A 24663-nucleotide genomic window follows, 5' to 3' on the forward strand; every position below is an offset into this window, starting at 1 on the left:
AAGAACAGATGTTAGATCGATTTATCCCTTTCCAGAAATATATGTGCTCAAAATATTTTAAAATTTAAGCATAACCCCTATAAAACATAATTTATAGTTTTCAAGCCAGAAAAACAATATAGGGAGTAAAATTAATGTTAAATATTATTTAAATAAGTTCATAAATATTTTCATTTCAAGACAGTTTATATTTTGACCTATTTTTAAAATTGTGATAAAGAACAAAGAATAATGTAATTATTCACCTTTACTGTGTCTCACTTAGCAATAATTCCTTCTATTTTTAGATTCCTTTAAACTTCTTGATTTCATATCCTTCTCAAGTCAGACGAAAGCCTGGAATTGCTTCGTGACAAATCAGCTTTGTTTGGAATCGAAGGTCATATTGCAAGAGTTTATATTTACTATGTGAAAGCCTTTCGAAAACGAAAATACTATTTGGGCCAGTAAGTCTGCCCTTTTTTTTCTGATCCCAATCTCATCTTCCAGCTTTTCATCATATCCTCAAACCCCCTTATTTAATGCCAGCAAATCCTGGCCTCTCAAATGTCTTTATCCTTTCTGCTTCCACAGTCATCTTTGATAACATGATTAGACAGAAGATCATAAACTCAGAGTATAAATGTTTCTGAACTGCAGCAGAGGACTGTGCCACGAAGCCTTAATAACAACACTCTTCAGAAGATCAAATCAATAGCTAAGTCACTAAAGGCCTTGTATGTCCCATTCACCTCTATGCACAATAATGCAATGGTCTGAGAAACGCCACTATCCTTTCCTCCTGAATTGTAGAGCAGCACTAGAAAGAAAATAAACAAATAAAAGCATGTTCTTGAAAAAAGCAAAGGTTTTGAAAAATTCTCAATGTCTTAGAACTATAATTTCCATAGCTAAATATTATTTAATCATATCATGTTATACTTAAAGATAAGTATCCTTGTAGTATGTATGTATGCCCAACAGATATAAAACTCTAAACTTAAACTGACATTTCTTATTTAAAAGAAAAATTTTAGGTGATGCAGATAATTGTCAATTTTTATTTAACTCAAAGTATAAATGCTACAACCTTAATGAGATTATCTTAAATTAATGTTCCAGAGGAGATTATTAGGGATTCATGTCACTTCAGGACTCAGACAAGTGAACAAAAATTGCATTCAACTTTGCATGTCATATCCAGTCATTTCTTATATAGTCTTAAAATAATCTTAGATATGTAAAGTGAAAGAATATTTGATGTAAATTAGCATTTCCAATGCTAGTCCAATCAACTTCATTTTTAATTCAAATCCTTAACAAGAATTGACATTAAGTAAAATAAATAAATTACAAATTATATGTCTAATATCAATATGTCCAGTATGACAGTTTCACTTAGGAACTTATGAAATAGAATTAAAATAGTTATCAAAAATAAATTGATTTGTAAGCCAAAATTATAATAATGCTTGTTAGGTACAATACAGTAACCTATATCCTTGCATTTTGTTTTAAATTTATCATATTTGCCATAATAAAGTTTCTATTTAAACTTGATTGATACTACAAGGATAAGAATACTTCTCATTTTGTGCTTCTAGAATTTGGATTTAGATGTGCCTTAATGTTGGAGAAAGGCATCACTAATTCAAACATTCAGTGATATAATTCTTTAGGGTACAATACAATAATGAATTATATAAACATGCTACTTATATATTATTCAGTAGATACAGATAATATAGATATATATGAATTTATTCAACTTTAAACCACCTTATTGTGTCTACTGCATAGAGCTCTCAAATTAATTCAAGCAAATTATGAAAGTGTACAAAGCTTCACTGTAAATTTTTTTATTTGTGATCTTTATCTGCAAAGTTCCACATAAATCTGTATTTTTTCCATTATTCTTGGTAGCCTGAATTTCAGAATGGATGTGTCAATTCTGTCCTAACAATAAGTATATTGGACTACAGAAAATAAACAACAGCTTGAAAGGGGTCTTAAATAATGTGTAACAGACCTCCATTATTTTGGGCTTGGCAGATAGGAAATATTAATACAAAGTAAGAGCACCACTGATTGGAAGAGAGAGGAAGAAAGGGAGGGAGGAAGGAAGGGGAGAATAGAGGAAAAAAGAAAGGAAAATCTTGCAACAGCCCATAGGAGAAACATCTGAGCTTCAATTCTCAGTCTAGGGTTGGTCACTACTGTAGGCCCCAGAAAAGGAAGCTCCGTTTTTAGTAATTTAGTTCCCAGTCATAAAATGACAGATGACAGTACTTTCTAAGGCCTTCCAGATCTATAATACTGAAACCCTCCCTGAAAGGAGCTTTCTTGTTTCATAGATGAGGATAAACAGTGCAGGGAGCAGCTCCACCAGAAGCTAAACCTTTACTCAGGAGAGTCCACGCTCAGTGCCACAGAAACATTCCCATCAACCAGTTTCCTACCCATTATTACACAGGCAAGGTTGAAATACACCTCTTTTATCTGATAGCCAGGTTAAACAGGCAAATAAACAATTAGTAAAAACTGTTAACATAGAGAAGAGAGCTGTTAACTCACTGAAAACCCAGACATAGGACATTTCTGCTACACTTCGGAGGATCAATAAAATGCCATTGCAGAAAAAGGAAGAAAAAGGCACTTAGCAGCTAAATAAAATATGAAAAAAAGGGACAGGAAAAGCACAGAAAAGTTTCAAAAATAATAAAAATAGAATAGCACACAGAATTATCCAAGGCTAGGAAAAGAACAGAACAGGGCCCAATTGTGAAGTCACTTGAATACTATTGGGAATAATCACTTTTAATATACATACCAATAAAGAAAAATACTAGAATAATTATCTGAAATAAAACACTCTAAAAGAGTATAATTAGGATGTAGACAGTAAGCAACCTTAGAACTTCAAAGATCCTAGATATAGAATTATAAGGGTATGAAGCCATTCTTAGACATCCAGCTCTGATAAATCTTCAAATAACTTTAGTTGTGTTTAAGACCAAATAAGAACCGCCCCGTACACCTAGTCCAGATATCCTGACTACAGAATTGTAAGCAAATAATTTGTACAGAACATAGGATGCTGTCACAAAAAAAGTTTAAAAATGGGTCTCTATGTTAATCTCCAGGATATATAAAAAAAATTCAACACCAGAAAATAAATAACCTAATCAATAAATGTGCTAAGGAACTGAACAGACATTTCACAGAAGAAATACAATAGATCAACAACTATATGAAAAAAAGTTTAACATCTCCATGAATTAGAGAAATGCACATCAAAACTAAGATTTCATCTCACTCAAGTCAGAATGGCATTTATCAAGAACATGAGCAACAATAAATGTTGGCTAGGATGTGGGGGAAAAGGTAAACTCATACATTGCTCATGGGACTGCAAATAGTTGCAACCATATAGAAAGCCGAAGGAGATTCCTCAGAAAACTTGAAATGGAACCTCCATTTGACTCAATTATCCCACTCCTTGGTTTATACCCAAAAGACTTAAAATCAGCATACTATACTGATGCAGCCACATCCATGTTTTTAGCAGCTCAATTCACAATAGCTAAACTATGGAACCAACCTATATGACATTCAACAGATGAATGGATAAAGAAAATATGGTACATATACACAATAGAATATTACAAAGCCTTAAGAATGAAATTATGGCATTTGTTGGTAAATGGATGGAGCTGGAGAATATCATGCTAAGTGAAGTAAGCCAATCCCAAAATACCAAAGGCCAAATGTTTTCTCTGATATGTGGATGCTAATTCACAATAAGGGGAATGGTGTTGTTAGGGCAAAATAGAGGTACTTTGGATTATGTAGAGAGGGAGTGAAGGGAGAAGGCGGGGGTATAGATGTAGTAAGTATAGTAGAATGAATAAGACATCAATACTATATGTACATATATAATTACATCACTGGCATGATTCTACAACATGTACAACCAGAAGAATGAGAAATTACACTCCATTTATGCATTCTAACGTCATGAGTAAGTAATTAGAACAAATAAAAAAATTAGTCTCTGCATCCACTCAAATTCCCTTTTCTTTGCTAACAGCATGTCCTTATATTTAATTAAAACCATATGTGGTTATTTTCAGTCTTACAAAATAACAAATAGATACAAAAACTTATTTCAAACTTAGTAAGCCATGGACATAAAATTCAAGTTCAATCCTTATAGTTTCTGGCATATAGTACAAGAAGATGATGAACATTTATACTATCCCAACTCCCTCATATTTCTGAAACCAGGTAAATAAGAATAAAGATAACAAGACATAAAAATAGACATGCAGAAGCACTGGACAATCTGAGTATGTTTATCATTTGTCCAAAATCACCTTTGCCAGACAATAAAGAAATATTAGGGCATATACAAAGAATAAAATTTCACACAACAAGCATGTCAAGTAAAAAGATATCTAGTCATCATGGTTGGTTACTTTAATCCTGTGGACTATGCCATAAAAATACAAATATAGTAAAAGCTAATCACATAAATCCTTGGATTATTGAACAATTTTTTAAATATTTTTAAAATTTGATTATTTTTATCAATCAAAGCCTGTAACTTCTATGTATGTTAAAATGTGACAAAACAGTATGGTTCCTTAGGTATATTTTATTCCAAGTTCTAATTGCCCTCCCATTCACTGAATAATTTTTCATATGTATAAAATATTTATTGTATTAAAAATACAGCAAAAAAGTGTAAAGTATTTTATAAATCTATCCAGGATCATTTATGATTTATTTTTTCTCCATTATAAATCTTTGTTTTAGGTGAGTAAAAATTTTAGGTTCAATCTATATCGATAAATCTGAATGAAATATATTTGAGTGATTAAATAGTGGAAGAAGACTAGTTCATGCTTTATAAAATACACACTACTGACTTTTCATGCCAATATTAATGTTCTCCAAATATAAAACATGAGGATCACTGGAGCCTCTAGCAAACTTTTCAAGAATCAAGAACCCAAACATTTTATGAGTAGATAAATCCTTTGAAAGTTCATATATATTACCCATGACCCTTATATAAAAACAAGTATTTTTTTCCTTATTTATTTTCTCTGAATTTTTTAATGAATGTGAATATAGCATCAACCAAGATGTCAAAAAATTTAATATGCACTGCCAGCAAATATCTGTATATAATTTATCTCTGAGAAGGAAATAACTCTAGTATGCTACAGTTTACCAAGAAAATAACTTTTTTTCTATATATGTGTTTTGTTTTTGAGTACTAAATACAAACATAATTGAATAGATGATCTTTATCAAGGGTATATAAAATCTTTATATAGATTCATTAAATTAATAAACCCTCATAAGATATTTCATATAAAAAAGGAAAAATGCCTCTCTTTTAAAATTACAGGTCTTTCATTATCTAACCCTGTGTAATGCTAAACTTAACTAGCATTATGCAGTATTAATATATCCTAATACTTGGAACGTATACAAATACTGCTATTTTAATAAATAATTAATGTGTCATGTGGCTGAAAAGTGTACTTAATAATAACAAGGGATAAATTAATTTCTGAAAAGGTCAATACTCAACCTTCAACCTTCAAACACATAACACCTGTATAAACTAGCTTATTTTTTTAAAAAAATAAAACATATGAATTACCCCTTTAAGTACACTTAAATACTATTCTTTCATTATAATTCAACATGAAAAATGCAATCATTTTTTAATGGTGTTTCAACATGACAGTGTCTCTAAACCACCAACACTGGGACATCAGGCAAATCCTATTTTGAATCCCCATTGGTTTTCATTACTGTGGTTGATTTTAGTATTCTTTATAAAAGTAGGCGAAAACCACAATACATAGTGTTTAACTCCTTTATCAAAATAAAAATGATATATTTTCCCAGAAAGAAAAAACAGATTATACATTTTTCAAATAGATAATAGGAGTCGATTTTTTCTATAATTAGCTATTAGGAGCAGTATCAAAATGTTTACTATTTTCAAATTATTGTAGAACATGTTTACTTTTAAAAAATAATTAAATGGAAAATAAATTATTTAAATGTTCCTTACCATGGCAAGAACCCTCAATTTCTTCATATCCTGTACTGCAGATACACCTTCCAAGAGGAACCAGTCAATCTCCATCTGCTCCACAATATAGTTTAGGAGTATCACGCTCTTCAGCACTCTTCACACAAGAGCCCCGTACTTCGACCAAAGAGGAAGAGTCGACTCTTGGGATGGTATCAGGAAATATGGCCAAGTTTCGAACAGTGAAGGGACACTTTTTGTAGAAAACACGAACGGAGACCAGGGCAATGCATGCCCCAATGTCTTGAAATGCCAGATAAAATTCCTTTCTTTCTATAGGCCCCACTTCACGAATTTCGGTGTTGAGTTTGAGGATGCGATCACCTAAATCCATCTGGGTAAAACTCTCATCAGCAGCAATTGTGTCAATCTTTATATACTGGCCTGGCTTGAATTTAATTGCATGGGACTCATCTGATTCCATATAATACAGATTAAAGGTTTCTTTGCAAGTCCCCAAGACCCAAGGGATGCTGTTACAATCCCTTAGTGTGAACTTCATTTCCACATAAATTTTCTGAGCTGCATCACGTGAGATCCAGTTTGTTCGAAGCCAGTTGTTTTGGTTTGGCTCCATTACATTGCATACCTGGTAAGTATGAATAGGCCTATTGTGTTCATCCATTTCAGTGATGGCATCCCACTGTGAAAAGAAAAAAAATTAAGTAATTATAAAATGATAATGGTGAAATGAAAACTTCCAAATGTTTTAACAAAAAGTGAATTGAAAGGATACAAATGAAGCTGTTCAAGGCAATAATGCAACAGCATTTTAATCATGAGCCTCTGGTTGAAAGGATGGTTTCTGCAATTGACCATCCCTGTATGAATCTTGCCTTCTTACATATTAACTGTATGACCTACAGCAACTTTATTTAATGTCTCTAATTTCCTTAAGTGTAAAATTAAACTTTATATCACCCATTTTATAGGACTGTTATAAAGTATATACTACTTAAATACATAAAGAGCAGTTTAATTATTTCCTGTAACACTAAAAGAACATAAAGAAGCATTCATTATCTGATTAAAAAAAAAAGAAAAAAAAAAACAATGAGACCCACGATATATGCTCTCTGTTTTCCCCATCTCTCCTCCTATCCAGTTTGCCCCACATCACATCATGATGCTTTTTACAGTATTCAGTAAAATATTTACATGGTTCTTTGGGGTGATGTTTACATGGAGAAAAGGGTCAGAAAAATCACACAAGAAATATGAAACTACTCAAAGACAGTATATAATGATACTTAAAGTTGTGCATTATCCTTGATGTCAAATTTGTGAAAAAAAATTGTTTCTTCGATCATTGACAGAAAAAAGATGAGGAGGAAGAGGAGGAAAAAAAAGAAGAAAGAGAAATAAAGAAATTAGAATTGGACTCAATACCAAAGCAATTGATAAATTTCATCTTAACCAAGAAGAGAGAAAATACTTTACATTAGATTTCTAAATTTGAATTTGATTTTCTAAAATAAGAAAATAAATTCAAGATTGGTACAACTGTAAAAGAATATGAAATTTACTAACATATCTGGAAATTGGGACCTGAGGCAAGAATATAAGTTTGAGGCCTTACATACAAAGTGTATAAATATTTTTAAATAGTAAATCATACTTTAAATAAGATGAAAATTTAAATTTTTATATTCTTACTTTGTAAAGACAACTTCCTAACAACCTCAGATGTCAGGTCAATGCAAAAATACTTGTATTTTTTAGAATAGCAAGGGAAGTATGTGGTGGTCCACAGAGGGCTAGCCTCTAACTTCAGTCAGTCCTACTGCTGTTCCATTCCTTGACTCTAGCTCCATACCAATCCATGAGGGCTTCACCATGTACATATGGTGGCCTATAAGCCTTCAGGTACAAGCTGTGCCCCTTTCCTGCTACCCAAAGCTGCCAACTTTGGTCTTCCATTTAGCTTGAGATGAGCAGAACAATGCACAGTATTTCCATTGGAGGATGGACCTCAAAAGGTCATGAAGTTCCTGAAGGAAACCTGAGCTTGAAAAAGAAATTATGGGGTCTTGACTATCTGTGGTCTTATGAAAGAGGATTTATGTGGCAAATCTCCTCATCCCTCAAGGTTAGAGCTTCATGAAGAGGAGTGAGGCCAGAGGAGAGAAAGGGCAAGATCATGAAAAGCTCTAGACACAGAGCATGGCCTTCCTTTTCTAGGTCTAAAGATGACAGGAAGATAAAGAGTACCTCAATTTGGAATTTGAAAATATTATAATTATTCTTTTTTAACATGCAGAGTTAAATATAATATTTAATGAACCCAGTAGGTTCTACCTCACTATTAGTCAGTTAATGTAAACATTTACTTCAAAACACTTTTAACTTCATAAAATATACTGTGAATCTTACATGTCATGTGTTAATAATTAATGAATTTATTGTATGTGTCAAGTTCCATAAAAGTGTGAAAATGAGGATACAAGGCTTGTTCTCAGTGGAAATATTATTATATCTTTAAAATAAAAAATAAGAAAATGTAACTGATAGCATAGGTTTGTTTATAAGTAACAATGGAATGGGATATATAATAAACATAGTATGTGCTCAAATGAGAACTTATTCATGAATTGGAGTGCTTTGGAAGGATTGGGAATGAAGAAGGCATTTGATATGCACCTTAACGACTAAAACAATTCAGTAAGGCAGAGGGGAAGATGTTGAAGCTAATGTATAAAACTAATCTACATGCCTACACTTTGAGAAAACTTTAAGGTTGTACCACAGATATCTAATGGATTAAATTTCAAAATTTCATTCAAAACAAATACATAATTCATTTTCTATGTGTATAGATAAAGGTAGAAATTAGAGAAACATACAAATCAAACCACCATTAATTTAATTAATTAATTAAATTAATTAATTCTGTCATTAATTTGACAATTTGCTTCAGCTGCATTGCAGTCACTGAACTCAAAATATTCCAATTCCTTAATCTCCTGATACTAATTTTTTTTCAAATATGTTTTATGTTGGAATAAAATAGTATACTCATTGGCTATAATTTGGATCTGAAATATCTCCACCGTGTTAAAGACTTGATTGCTAATCTGTAGCACTTTGGGGAGACTGGCCTAATAGAAGGAAATTAGATCACTGGGAGAGTGTTGTGAAAGGAGATATTGGTTATACACACACACACACACACACACACACACACACACACACACACACACACACACATCCTCTCTTTTCCCTTCATGACTGCCATGAGGTGAGAAGCTCCTCTGCCACATGCTCATTCCATTATGTACTGTGCTGCCACAGACCCTAGGGCAATGATGTCAAGTGATCATGAACTGAAACCTCTGAAATAGTGAGCCAAAGTAAAACTTTCCTTCTTATAATTGGATTATCTCAGGTATTTGTCACAGTGAAAAAAAATCTAACACATCATTATATAAAAATTTGCTAAGATACAATGTAGAAAAAAACTTAGTAAAGCAAACCATACATTTGCAAATCATTTCTGTTTTTATGGCCAATATAGGTAGAACAGAGATTCTTTTGTCTTGATTTTTTAAGCCCTTTCTTTAGATCAAGTTGTGGATAGATGAGTTACGAAGCGATAGAAAAGGTTAAAAACTTCAAGTTTCATGATCAGTAAGAAGTTTTGCTTAAGCAAGAATTAGGTATAGTCCAAAGGACTATTTCTTTGGGCTACATGTTCACCTTGGATGTAATGACCTCTGAGGAAACTATACACTGAGTTTGTACTCATTAAAGCTTTATACTCATTAAAGTAGCATAGAAAGGGCTGGGATGTAGCTCACTGCCAAAGCATTTGTCTTGTATTCACAAAGCCCTGGGTTCCACCCCCAGCTCCAAAAAAGACCAAAAAAAAGTAGTAGTAGTAGTATCACAGGTTTTCATACCTTAATGGTATTCATTTTCATGATATCAGTAAGGAATCCAAGGCTCCCAAGTTAAAGTAATTGCTCATTGCTGTACTTGTACTGACCATGAACTAGAACCAAGGCTTCTGGCTTGATTTTCCATAGTCTATGATGTTTTCGCATCTTATAAAGCTTGCTGGAGAGAGTTGAGCAGATGAAAAATTTCCCTCCCAGGGCTAGATAATTCTTAGAGATTGCAAAGGACTGACCTGAAGTGAATCTTTTATATGCCAAACAACCAACCCCAAGTCTAAATCCCCAAACACCCACTTATCTAACTCTCACACAGGCAGCCAATATTCCAATATTCCTCTTGTTCTAAATCATCCTAGGCTGGGTATGAGGCATTTAGAGACCACTCTTAAAGTACAAATCCCACAGGAATTATTTAAACTAACCATGCTGAAGTGCCTACTATGCAGTACCTTACCTTGGAAATCTCATTAAAGACTTCTGGCCTGGAGTTTTGCCATCTACCATCTCACCAAAACCTCTATTGTCTTTCTTGGCATGTACAGACTCCCTCTGTGGGACTCATGAGTATATAAATCTTCCAAAGCCATATTACTTTTCCTGCTATAGACACCGCAACTATATCATAACATATCCAACCATAACTATATCATAACATATTCAACATGCACATTCTTAAAATAAATAGTCATATGACTCTTAAAACATTCTTTCCCAGAAAATCTCTGAAGGAAAACTCATTCTTGCTAAAGCAACAGTTTTCATTAAGCAAGATAGTTCACATGACAAAACTTGCACTCATCATCTATAATTCATATATCCACTCCTGTACCCAAAGAAACAACTCATAAAGAACTGCAAAAAAAAAAAAATTCTTTGTTCTACTTACACAGGCTGTAAGAACGAACATAGTTTACAAGATACTCTACTATGAAGAAGCTTCAGTGACTTGGTTTTTTTGGTTTTACGAGCTTTTTTGTACATTATACATTGGCTTATTGCTTTTATATTATGATACTGTTAGTCTTACATGAAAAATATGAAAAAATTAAGAGCAAAAAGCATTCATGAAGGAGGAATCAGTATGTTTTGCTTCAGTGCCTGCTATATAAAAGCAAACAGCTGATGGAATTGACCAATATAATAGCAGAACTAATGAGATGTTTGATTATTTTCATCCTATATTTTCAACATTTAGGTGGTTCATGTATATTTAAACATTTCACAGCTGGAAAATAAGTATATTTGTTTTACTAGGGGCAACAGCATTTACCCACTGGATACATACGACAGGGCATTTATCTTAGTGCTGAGCTCTGCCATTCCCATCTCAATTGAATATTTCTTAGAACTGACAGGAGTACAGAGTTCTAAATAGTCTGTAGTGCATTTATATCTGAGTGCTCTCTTTAAAAAAAAATCTCTACCCACATATGAAGTTTTTGTTTCCATAACAAGTCAAATAAACTAGGCAAAAAACTGAATTATTTTTGAGAATAGAAAGTTAGAACAAGAAAATTAATATTTAAAGCAGAAATATAATTGAAGAATCAGACTCCTTTCTTTTCTCACAGATATTAAAATAAGTCAAACACATAGCCTTTGTAGGGAAGGAATGTTCAGATAATAAATTGATAAACTGACCATATATCCAAGTCCTCATATAAATGTCTCAAATGTATATCTTCCTCCTTTTGAAAAATATTTAGAATGCAACAGGAATATAAATTTTATTCCATAGTAAACTTTGAAATTTTAAGATAAAAGCAGATAATTTCTCAAAATGAAATGAACTACTGCAAAGCTAATTAAATTTTCAAAGAAAGTGAAAGTCCTGAAAACTCACTTAAAGACCTAGCAAAGGAAAAGATCAATCACCCTCAGACTAATAGGTTTACCTCTGTATCCCTAGAAATACATGGTAGGGAGGAAAGTCATGCCCTGACTATCTGAGGACCATACACAGCTGCAGGGCTTGCTGATTCAAGGGGAATAAAAATAAAAATCTGTAAAAAGTAATGTTATATGTACTGATAGGAAGGAATGAGACAGAAAACACTCCAAAAACATTGGAGAAAGACATTGCTGTACAGAGGTACTTTGGTCTTTACCTCTGCCTCCTAAAGAATAAGTATTCAAATGTAGATCAAAACTTTTTCCTCCCTCTCCACTCTGTGCTTTAATAAAATTATTGATTCCTGAATTTATTTCTGCTGCAAACTGTAACAGATCCCAACTCATTCCAAAATGGAAAAAAAAGTTTGTGGAGAAATGTTTTTTTCTTATCTTTTTATTCCTCAAAATGTGGTTGTGATAAACATATAAAAGGGAAGCCATGCAGAGGAAAGACTACAACAAAGCACCATTTCAAAGATATGACTCCAAAAAAGTAAATGACCTTTCAAGTTGTCTAGTCTTACTGGCAGATGACTAATTAATAATGCAATAAAAGCAAATTATTCATTTTCCCCAATGAGCACTAATCTAAAGATAGGTTAAAATAAAACAAAACCAAACTCCTGATGAATCTTTAATTCCTTGTCAGGTTCCCTATGTAATTTGTTCCACAGTGTTTTGAGTCTATGACTTAACTAATTAGTCCCACAGATAACCAAGTTTATTAGAAAAAGGAGCAAGAGAGAAGTAAACCATCAAATTCATCCTAAGAAAAAGAATGGTTCAGAATGAAGAGAAGCTTTCATTTGGTAAAATGACGTCTATCTGATTTGTTCAGAACATTCTTCCTGCCCCTTGCATAAGAAAAATAAAATATAGTTATTGAACACACAGGCAGCTTATTATGTAACTCTGTGGTGGTTTAATTTTTTAAAGCATATACATCTAATATTTTCTATCAATGAAAAGCTTCTTAAAGGGCCTTCTTATTCTAATATGATATTTTCCTCACAACTACTTAAAAATTCACTTTGAGTCAATATACTGACATAAACTTAGAAAATTAGTGCCCTGAATACTGCTGCTAGGCATGTAGTTAATAACATAAATCTGTTTTTGCAGCAGAAAAGCGAAGGCTCTGCATTTAAATGATAACTAGTTTCAGAGAATAAAATGACAAGCAAAATGTATCATGTGCAGATACATTTCTATTTCACTTTGGGCAAACATAAAACTTTTTTATTAGTACTACAAAGATATTTAATTTAAAAAGATATGAATTCACTGGTATCTAGAAGATAACTGCTGAGACTGAGTAAGTTTTACAAATAAATTTATTACTTTTTGTGGATTATTCCTATTAATAGAACAAAATATTATAGCAATGAGGATAATTTCCACTAAGAAGAAAAGATCATCCCATTAAAAACATCAAATATTCATTAAGATTAAATGTCTGATAATAGAGTCCACCTTCTATATATCCAAAGATCTTAACTGGCATTATCTGAAGTCAAGAATTTACTGAACAAATGAATAAAAATTCTGCAAATACCATCTTTGAATATTTACAGCAATACTACAGTAAAGAGATGTCAAATATTCATCTAAATTATTCTGCCTTAATATTCAACAATACCTGAGGACCATGCTAGGTTTCACGGGACTTCAGAAATATAGAAGCACAGAATAATTATCTCACAAGCCACATTTAATTTAATTCTTGAACTTATATACATTAGCATTTGTATGAAGCATTTTATCCTGGTTTTAGAGATGAAGGAACTGACCTGAAGAACGAATTAACTCACTTGAGATTTTAAAGAAAACACAAGACTAAACATCAAATGTATCTGAAAATTTATGCTGACCCATATGAAAGCTTTAAATTAAAATAAGTGTATGTAGAATGCTAGTTCTACAAAAGTAGAGACTTTGTCTTGTTCATCAATGTATCCCCATTACCAAGGGAATATTTACAAAGCTCACAGTAGGTTCTTAGTATTTGTTGAATATTCAGGTGAATAGCACGAGGCTTGAATTCTAAATTAATTCTCAATGCATCTACTAATGTGGAGACTTATTGTTTCTTAGGTCAAAATTCTAAATATCATACATGTAAAGAAATATGTAAGCTTTTAGCACTCTCCCAAACCAGAAATGTTATTTTAAAGATATCAGAATAATGTAGCTGATTATAGATAATTCAGATGCCATGCCTTAGCTGAAGCCTAGAAACAACAAATGGCTTTTGGGGCATTATGCTAATGCACAAGATTTTTAGTAGAAGAAAATTCAAGTTTAGAACTCTCCCTCTTTATATATCATATGTGTGTGTGTGTGTGTGTGTGTGTGTGTGTGTGTGTCTGTGTGTGTGTTTTCAAAATGGAGATAAGCAAAGGAGGAGGACAGAAAAATTATTTTAGGAACATATGTTTGCATTGGGAGAGATAGTGACCCGAGCAGGCCATATGCAATCAAGGCTGCTTGGCAAGTACCCTTTAATTGAGCAGGATTTTAATAAAAAAGGACTACTTATAGATTCTGTCAAATCATCCATCTTTGCTCTAACTTTTAATTAAGTCCATTGTCCACAGCTGTAACTGTAATTAATTTTATATTTTAAGTAAAAGGTACAGTATTTAAATACATTAATTTATGAATTGTTAATTCTTGCAAATATCAAGTATAAAATACTCAAACTGTACATATTAATGCAAATTGTGAGATACAAGTGTGATGTTCTATGCATGTTATAGAAGAAAATGATTACTAAAAGAGAAAATATTTAAATATATTAAATGCTGCTGAAAGGTGTAGTAAAATAAAGAGCTCAATGTATACTGCAATTATTAACAGAGAAGTTACTGGTGGCCAAGACAAGAAAACATTTGATGAAATGTTGCTACGGCATTCATCTTCATGCAGAAATCTGGAGAAGAGCTATTTCATATTGCAGACACATAATGAGTAAAATAATTAGTAGAGAATCTTTCAGGGTAAGATCATGATTCTCTATAAATCTTATTTGGTCAAATTTTGGCCCACTAATGTTGCCTTAACACTTCAGAGTTATATTTTTTTCTTGTTATTTTAAATACCTTAGATCTTCACAATTATATTAAAATTAAAACTTTAAGACTTCAGTCCCACTGGAATGACTTCTGGTAGGATAACCTTGTTCAACATTAGAATTCTACATATGAACTCTGTTTGTGATCACCTCAAACACAACAGAACAGTCAAATGGTAAAAGAGCAGCAATAATAAATAAAATAAAGCAAATGAGTATTTGCATAGAGCAGTGATGATAAGGAGGCACTGAACTGTCATTCAGAGGGGTATGTGATTAGGTCTCCAGACCTCAGGGGACACCTCTCTCCCAAAAGTGATAAGACTAACTAGATGTTACCTATTGGGCATGAATACATCCACTTAGATATTTGAAGATTTGGAAGCATACCACTTGAAATGACTATGCTTTCTTTATTCTCTGCAAACTGGGAAATGGGATTATGATATACCGGGATATGATGATATTGTTTTACCCAAAGCTAGAGTTGTATATATACTAATAACCAAAGATGTTACTGTTTATTTCATGGAAACACAGTAGGAAAGATCAGAGTAAATCATGTATTTTCCCACAACTTTTCATTTTGGCTTATCTGTTCACTTTTACATAATAGGTGGGAGAAAACAGAAAGAAACCCATTGTATGACATATAATTTTTCTGGAAATGAACTCAAGTTGCACTGTGTATACAGGAATACCCAAGCAGATCTGGCAAACAGCCATACCCTGGAGAATTCTTTCCAATAGATTTTGTTACAATTAATTGTAAATACTGGTAGAAAATTCCTCCAAAAAAAAAAAAAAAAAAAGAAAAGAAGAAAACCTATTCCAGGAATGGGTTCTCAACAATGAAAAAGAGTAGGTCTTTACAAGCCCCAGAAATAGGTGAAGTTGGTAAAGATTTGTAGGAAATTAAAGCTTGTGCAAGAAAGGGAGTATCTGAGTTAAACTAATTTGACATATGCCTGTTGGTGTTTTATATGAGGATGATAAATTAATACAAGTATTACTAGATAAGTGCTTAACATATGAAGTATGTTATTAGTTTTTGCTCTTCTATTTCTAAGCAGCTTTCAGATTAGTCAAAAAAATTTCTTCTTAGTACTTAATCCTTTTTCATTGTCTTTGTTCTCTGACTTATCTTTTTTCTGTTCCTTTGTCTTGGTAAACCACTAATGGGAATGAAATATTGCTAAATGGTGCTAACGGTCACAAAGAGTTGGCTGGACAGTACTGTCTACCAGAAAGCACAGGCAAGGACAACCTTAACTCTCTCTGTACAAGGCTGTTTCTGTTTAGGTTAATGTGCTTTAGCTCAAACAGCATATTGAAGTCTGAATGACAGGGTGAAGATTTCCCATGACTCTTAATAAACAGAACAGAAAAAAAAGTAATCTCGGAATATTTGCTTCCATTCTAAGTTCTCAGCTCTTCTGAGAATGAAATCTCTTTTATCTGAAATACTATTGTTGGCATGTGCTCAGAATGCTAGTCTTCTGGAAGCTGCTTTAGCATTAGGACTGTGAGCAGGTCCCAGTCAGAACTAGAAATAGAAATAAGATCATCATGTTACGCCCTCTCCATTATACTATCTGGTAGTCGGCTTTTCTTTGCTGTGACTAAAATAGCGGACAATAAAAACTCATAGAAGTTTATTTTGACTGATGGTTTTGGAGGTTTAGTCCATGGCTGGCTGATTTTGTTGCTCTGGGATTGAGATGAGGCAGAACAATATGGTGGAAGGGCATGCCAAAAGAAAGCTGCAATGTTGTTTGCAGCTGGAAAACAGAGAGTGTGTGTGAGCAAACACAAGGAGCCAAGGACCTATTTCTTGCAGCCATGTCTACCTGCCTGCAGTTCCCACCAGTAATGTATTATTCCACCAGAAGGATAAATCCTTTGATGAGGTTATAGTTTTCCTAATCTAACCATTTCACCTCTGACCTGTCCTCCATTGCCACATGAGTTTTTCAGGGAACTTTTTGTACACAAAACATAACACTATCCAATCCTGTTCTCCAAACAATCCTATAAACTACTTCAGTTTAATATTCCTAAGGCATAATTCTTAGCTAATCAAATTCTTTCTCTAAAGAAAATCAGGTTTACATATACTTCTTCAAATGGCATTTGATGCTGCATGAGCTGACTTCAGTTAAGTTTAATTTCACTTCTTCCATGAAGCAGATGCTGTCAGAGTTCTGCCAATTTCCTATAACTTTTCAGGATGTGCTAACATCAATTCTATGTATGAAGGCTGAACCCCTGAAAAAAAAAACTATAGAAGTTTTCTCCATATACATGACAGGTCAGCAGTGCTAAGAAATTAATACCCCTAGGGAAAAAAGTCATCAAAACATGATTAGTAGAATTTAGTGAATGAGACATGTTTTATACCATTTCCCTGAATGTCCTGGTGGAATTAAGCACCAATTATCTATCGTATCAAGCAGTTTTATAAAGTGCCCTTTAATGTTGACATCATCTTCTTTCTGCATTACTTTCCTGCCCAATCCATGCCCCTGAATTTTCCAAACAAACTACCAAATTTTTGTTTCAGCACTAGCTTATGAAGGACCTAGAACAAGACAGTGGGCATGAAAATGATTCCCAGAAGCAGGTACCCCAGTAACTGTATTACTCACTGTCCAAATGGCCAAGGACTCCACTGCTATTGAGATAATAATGAATGCTGCTATTCTGAAGCATCTCAACTGCACACATTATTTCTGTGGTAAAGTGGGATTTTATATAGGCAGAGGCTAACATTCGAGTAAGTAATATATTTAGGATTTGAGTGAGTTACACTCCAATAGCAAAGGTAATTTATAAGGACAATGGTCATTGTTAAGTGCTATCAATGCACTGAAGAAAGAACAACAACATACTCAAATGATCCAACCTTCAACTCATGAAATATTCTGACACAGAAGGTGTTAATAATATCAGGTGGATATGCAGAACAAGATCAGGAGTTGACATCAATGAATCAAACTGTAGAGAAAGATGACTGTTCAGCCATGATGTATCTCCCGCAGTTAAGTCAGGATGGACAGGGAAGGATTTAAGTTCTAGATTGATTATAGATGGATACATCTGTATTTAAACACTGAGATTTTCCTGAAGTCTGTGTGTGTACAAATGTGACTCCCTCATTATTGCTAGACAATCAGCAGCCTTTCTTTGTCTGGGAGACATTCAAAAGCAACATCTCAGTCAGGTGTCTGGCAAAATAAAATCTGCCCCATTAGAGCTGTCCCTTCCCTCCCAACTTAAGAGTTCAAAACCAATGATGAAGATCAATTTTGGGTATAAACCAAATATAGATATACACTGCCTTCATTGAAATGGAAGGGATTATTCATCTGAAGGACCGAAGGACCAAAGGACCAAGACAATGTATTCAGGCAAGAACTGCAAAACCATGGATTTTAATGGATCTTGAGACTGTTGGGCAATAGAGGAAAGAAAGGCAGATCACAGTGAGTTGAATGATATGTGACTATTCACTGAGGACTCTGGGTTAATGGAAGCTGGAGCTGGAGTTGGTATGATATACTATTTTATTAGGATACTTCTTCAAAGCATGTGGGAGGAGGAATGATGACCTAGAATCAAAAGGATAATATTTGTTCAAAGTTTAGATAAAGGGTTCAAAAGAGTCCAACAACGGAGTGCACAAGAGTGGGTTTATTACATAACACTAGGGAAGTGCCAGCTGACTATGTTCCTGTGCCTAACCCTTTCATAAAACAGGTAAGCCAGAGAAGGAAGAAAGGGAGGAAGGGAAGGAAGAAAAAGAAGGAAATAGGATATTGGGGGAGAAAAGTGCAAAGGAGAATACCTTCATCTTGAAAAACAGTCTTGGTTGTTCTTTACAGGACCAGATTTGAAGGTTGTAGGGAGCGTTTGCTTATGAAAGTAGTTCCCCAGTGTCAATAGTAATGCTAGGATTTTGGAATATCAGAGGCCAGAAGGCAAGACTTAACCAGAAGAGGAAAGATGAGTGAAATTATTCTAAGTGCCAAAATAGGTGGCCAAGTTTCAGTGGCAAACTTAGGGATATGTGGCATTAGCTAATAGATTATTCTCAGGAATTAATCAGATGGGAAGCTAGAGAGGGTACTGCAGGACCTACAAAACCAAAGAATTTCAAGACTACATGCCATCACAGGCTGTCAGCTCCGACAATGAAAAAAATTACTATTCTAGACTACTTTCTGCAGTGCACCAGTTCTCATACCCCAAGCCCATTACCATAACACACACCTCAAAGTAGTCCTTCACCAAAGGACGCTAGGGGATTGGGTAACAATTATACCAGCTCACATGCCATGAATGGCATAAATGAGACACCCCAAAGATATGATTGTCTTTGTGTCATTTTGTCAGTATCAGATTCCAGGTTCTCTGCAAAGCATTTAACAGGGAAAAATGAAATCATCACTATAACATTTTTTGTTACTTTCTCTTTTTACCTATTCCTATAATTCTCTTACCCTAATATTTCTTTCTACATGTTCAAAGTTATTCACAGTTAAGGAAACTATATATAAAATAAAAACTTCCCTAATATTTCCAATCAAATATGAGTTTTGTTTGTGTGGATTTTTGGTTTCCCTTTCGATTTCCTGAGCAACATATTTATTACTGAAAAACATACTACATGGGACAACTGCACATCTACACGCAAAATATGAAGTCAAGACCTCTTTCTTATGTCATACACAAAAATTAATGAAAAGTGGTTTACAGACCTATGTGTAAAAGCCAAAACTATAAATATCTGAAAACACAGAAGTGAATCTTACTTTAGATTATTCAATGGTTTCTTAGTTATAAAACCAAAAAGAACTTAAAAATAATAGATTAACTGTACTTCAAAATTAAAAACTTTTGTGCATTAAATGATACCCTACAGAAAGTAACAACCCAAAGCATTGGGGTATTATTTGTAAATTCAAGTTTGAGAATAAACTGGAAATTAGAATATGTAAGTGTCCCGTCAACTAAAAAACAAAAAGTAAATAAATTAAAAATGGGCCAAGTATTTGAATAGACATTTCTCCAAAGAAAATAGACAAATGGCTAATAAGCATATAAAAAGCTATCAGAATCATTTTCCATTACAGAAGCCCAAACCAAAACTAAAGTATAAAACTACTCCAAACAAACTGGGATGCCTATAAACAAAATAACAGACAATAATATGTATTCATGAAAACATGGAGTAATGGGAACCCTCAAACATTACTATTGGGGATGTAAAGAGGCACAATCACTATAGAAAATGATCTGTCAGTTCTTTAAAAATGTTAAATATAATGTTACCATGTGACCCCTTAACTCCACTGCTAGGTATCTATACAAGAGAATTTATAAGAACTTATACATATAAGAACTTATACATGAATATTTAAAGCAGCATTCTTCATACTAGCCAAATGTTCAGACCCAAATATTCATCAACTGATGAATAGATAAATAAAATGTGGTATATTTACACAATTGAAGAGTATTGTCAATTGGAAGGACTGCCATATTATTCCTAATAAAAAGAAATATAGCAACATGGATATATCTTGAAAATCTTATGCTAATTGGAAGAAGCCAGACACAAAAGACTGCATTTATTATATGTTTCCATTTATATAAAATGTTAAGAAGAGATAAATCCATAGAAACAGAAAACAAAAACAGTTAATTTTTTGCCTGAGGGTGGAAGTGGGGGTTGAGCAGGCACTCCTCATGAGCACAGAATTTCTCTCTAGGATGCTGAAAACACTTTTAAACTCTTTGTTGATGAATGCCCAGCTCTGTGAATATACAAAAACCTATTAATTGTATACTTTATACTGTGACTCTCATATGACATTAATTTTATCTTTATTAGTTATCTTTTTGAATTCAATGTTGCATAATGTTCACTCTTTTCCCTCTTGGACCTTATGTCTGTATTATTTAAGATGGTGTAGTTGAAAGCTGAACAATCTTAGGGAGAAAAAAATAATTGTCTTATTTCTGTAATATTTCTGGAAAAGAAGGAGACTGTCTCAGGGAAAAGTATATTCCAGAACTCAACTGTTATGACACAGTCCTGGTTTCCAGTGTTTATTTCTTGACTTTTGTCTCCCTTACAGTACATGGAGTTAATACACATGGATATAAATACAGCTACGCAACTCAGAGCTTAAATCCCTATTTTTTTTTCTTAAATTTGCACTTTAGAGTCACATACGATTGTAAATTATGGACCTGGTATATGAATAAAAACTATGTGATCTGGGAGATTCATTTTGGTTCTCAACTATTAATAAAATCAAAATATATTATATATAATATAATATGCATTATATATTGAAATACTGGTTCCTAAAATAAAGGAGATTCATCCATGTTAATGAAGGAAAGTATGCTGGTAAGGTAATAGTCAGGAACCATTAGGTTAATATATAAGCCAATCAGATATTCCCTTTTAAAATATGAATTGAGAAACAGGAGATGGGAGGTGAGATATAAATGGGATTGCTAGGAACTATTTGAAAGTAAATCTGAAAGTTTATTATATAGCATAATTATAAAGACAATGTGAATAATGTGGAAATTTAGCTGATGAAGAAACAGATGAGTGGGAATAACTAAAACTATAAATTATTCCCACTTCTTGTTTTACTTCCATTCTCTTGGTATATGATTTCTCACTATCTGATTTATACCTAGACACCTCACTCTTCACTTAATTCCAAATTTATGTATACAGAAGCCTTTTTGACATACTTAGATATCTGCCCAATATGTATCATGAATAATGGGTGCAACAGATCTCTTGATTCTATCTACTCACATCCCCCACTCGGTAAGTCTTATCCATTTTAGTAAACACAACCACAATCTGCCATAAAGCCAAGGCCAAAGTCTAAGAATAATACTTCATTTATTGTCCTCTCTTCAAATGTGGCCTTTATTCAAGAGCTAAACACAGACATCATACATTCAATTTTCTCTATCTGTTTTGCTAATAATTTAAATGAAACCATCACCATCTCTTGCTGGCACCATTGCAATCTCCATCCAATCAGTTTCCCTAAATCTCTTCTCATAATCAACTTAATAATCATAATAAAACAAGAATGACTTTCAATAATACAATTATTGGGATCTCATCAATAATGAAGACTGTAAATTTTATCAATAGAAATAACAAGCACTTCATAGTCATGGTTTACTAACACCCATACCTCTCTCCTACAAACAGTAATAATGCCATATAAATAGCCAGTACAAGACAACTGAAATCATTCAATAAATATGTCACCATCAATATTAGTAATATTATTGATCAATGTTATTAATAATATTTATTGAATAAATACAAAGACTTTGTAAGAAATGTTACCCATAATCCTCACAATAATCTAATAAAGAAGGTACTAGTGTTATCCACAATTTACATTTAAGAAGACTGAGTCTTAAGAACATTGAGTCTTATATTCCAAATGCTGAAAACTTGCAAATAAACTGAAAATTAAAATCTAAAAGGGACCATCACAGTAGTGCATGGAGAATCCCAAATTCTAGGAGCAATTGAATCACATTATCTTGAAAGAGTGCAAACCTCCTAACTCTCACTCCCAAGACTTCAGGTTCTCTCTTGAAATAGTTGCTGTGAGGCATGACTTTACTACATTTTCTCTCTGTCTTGAGGTCCAATAGTTCAGTTTGGGGGGAAGATGTCATGTATGCATGTCATTATTAGAAAAATTCTCTCTACTTAGGTTAAATAAAAATTCACAAAAATAAACTTTTTCCAGGTGCCTTTTTTTTTTTTTTAACTTAAAAGAACTATAATGTGACTTGGTTATTGACTCCCAGGGATTCCATTATTTTCAAGCCACCAGTCAGCATTATGATGACAGGCATTACCAGATGACTGAAATTTAATAACGCAAATTATACTGTTCACTCATAAGATTCTCCTAGTTTCTGATATATTCCAATTATAGACAATATAGTGAAACAGGAGAGTTTCATTTATAGTAAGCACACTTCGGCATATATGAAAGTATTTCCAAATATCAAAGACTCAATTTTGTATCTTCATTTGTTTTTATTATTCAAAATTGAAAGCATCTGTGTCCAATATGTTAATGTCTTTAGCTATCTAGCATATTCAATGATATTTTTTCCTTTATTTATTACTCAAATATTCCCCAACCTCTTAGATTCCCTCCCTTTTGGATCTTGTATTCTGATCCACCATTGTCACTGCATTACTGTTATTCAAATTCCCTTCAATGACTCCTTATTAACATTCACTTATTTTTGTTTCCAAATACTCGGCATATTATTCCTGCTCTGTTCAGCATAATTTTGCTAACTCCAAAAGTTATTTATTTCATCAAAATTATATTTTTCTTATCACTGTGGTTCAGGTTTTCTGTACCTTTAATTTCCCACTCCTGTGTTGTGGTTTGTATATCTGGACATTTTTTTTTTCACTTTCAATTAAATTTTATTTTAATGCCTTTCTGATAAAAAGGACAATTCTTCTACCATATCAATGCATATAAAATGTGTCTTCTAATTTAATTCTAAACTCCGTAACTTGCTGTTTACATATATATTTTAGTTTCATTCAAATGTTACTATACTCAATTAGAAACAAGGAAAATTCCATGTGAGTCTATTGGTTTTCATTACAGAACCTGGAAAATCTGATGGTAGTGAGCTCTGAGGTAAGTGCATTATTTGTTTCCATTTCAAATCAATCTGTTCACCATTGTTTAGTAGATTGATGGGCCGTAGCTGTCTGGGCACAGTTACACTTTCTAATTCATTCATTAGGAGTATTTATTATCACCTGTGTGCCCTTTACTAGAGCAATTTCTTAATAAGCTTCTCAAAGAGGGGAGAATGTGAAAAGGAGGATTTTCTGCTAATTACCAATCTCTTAGCTGCTTCTCTATGTACATGGATTGTTACTTAAGAAAGTTTAGAAGATACTTGTGTAGAGATTCATACTTACTGAATAATGTTTTAAATTTTCTTTTCATGTTCTTTTTACGCTGTAGAACACTTTTCAGTTTAAAAATCTCTGACACTGACCTGCTGATATATTTGCTCAGGAATGAAGAAGGCATGTTTACTCCATTCCCACTGAAATATGATTCACATAACTATGAAAAAGGATATGTTTTTAACATTTTTATTCCCTAGAGCTACCAGCAAATGATTTCTCTACTGATTTCTTCAAAGCATTTTTCATATCACACAAACCACAGTTTGTACTGCTCCTACTTGTGAGGATTGCTTTTCAACTGACAACTTTTTTTTTAATTTTTGTAGTTATTGATGGACTGAATGCCTTCGTTTTTATTTATTATTTTTATGTGGTGATAAGGATCAAACCCAGTGCCTCACACATGCTAGGCAAGTGCTCTGCCACTGAACTATAGCTCCAGCCCTGACAACTGTTTTTTAATTAAAATGCATTCATCTGAAAAGTAATTAGCGTAATGTATAAAAAGGTGGGAAATATTGGACTTACTGACATGGATAAAAAACTGAGTTTTTGTTCATTATATATTTTTAAATCATTGAATTCCATCTGTGAAGTGAAAATATTTTTTCAATTAAAATTGTACAGACCCCTACTTTCAAGGTTCTGCCTGCTTCTCTGCATGTAAAAGCACAATGATTGT

The 24663-nt window shown here is 33.0% G+C and overlaps 1 pseudogene; it reads right to left on the reverse strand.

The window, feature by feature from the left end:
- Positions 1 to 677: 677 nt before the first annotated feature.
- Positions 678 to 24663, reverse strand: part of LOC143390078 (ephrin type-A receptor 6-like) — a 114215-nt pseudogene continuing 90229 nt past the window's right edge.

Source organism: Callospermophilus lateralis, unplaced genomic scaffold (assembly GCF_048772815.1).
Source record: "Callospermophilus lateralis isolate mCalLat2 unplaced genomic scaffold, mCalLat2.hap1 Scaffold_89, whole genome shotgun sequence".
NCBI classification, from domain to species: domain Eukaryota; kingdom Metazoa; phylum Chordata; class Mammalia; order Rodentia; family Sciuridae; genus Callospermophilus; species Callospermophilus lateralis.